Source organism: Humulus lupulus, chromosome 9 (assembly GCF_963169125.1).
Source record: "Humulus lupulus chromosome 9, drHumLupu1.1, whole genome shotgun sequence".
NCBI classification, from domain to species: Eukaryota; Viridiplantae; Streptophyta; class Magnoliopsida; order Rosales; family Cannabaceae; genus Humulus; species Humulus lupulus.
The window spans coordinates 149,035,308-149,036,125 of NC_084801.1; positions in this window are offsets into that span (position 1 = coordinate 149,035,308).

Below are 818 nucleotides of genomic sequence, written 5' to 3' on the forward strand. Positions count from 1 at the left end.
AGACACCTTAGAAAAGTCTTTAATAAAGCGTCTGTAAAAACCAGCATGTCCAAGGAAACTTCTTATGCCTTTAACTGTGGTAGGGGCTGGCAATTTCTCAATAACTTCCAGCTTGGCTTTGTCAACTTCTACCCCTTTCTAGACACCTTATGACCCAATACAATGCCCTCTTGTACCATGAAATGGCATTTTTCCCAGTTCAGCACTAAATGGGTTTCTTCACATCTTTTTAACACCTTCTCTAAGTTCTCCAAACAGCTTTCAAACGAGTCCCCATAAACAGAAAAATCGTCCATGAAAATTTCCAAAATATTTTCTGCCATATCCGAGAAAATGGCCATCATGCACCTCTGAAATGTGGCTGGTGCGTTACATAACCCGAAGGGCATCCTCCTAAAAGCAAATGTTCCATATGGGCAGGTGAACGTAGTTTTCTCTTGGTCTTCTGGTGCTATAGATATCTGATTATACCCAGAATAACCGTCAAGAAAACAGAAAAACTCCTTACCCGCCAAGCGATCCAACATTTGGTCAATGAAAGGCAAAGGGAAATGGTCCTTTCTTGTGGCTTTATTCAATTTTCTGTAATCCATGCAGACACGCCACACAGTAACTATGCGAGTAGGAATAAGTTCATTACTGTCATTTGTTACCACCGTGACACCTCCCTTCTTAGGAACACATTGGACGGGACTAACCCAAGAGCTATCGGAAATCGGGTAAACTATGCCATAATCAAGCCACTTGATGACCTCTTTTCTAACCACATCCTTCATCACGGGATTCAATCTCCTTTGCTGCTCTACAGAGTGAGTACA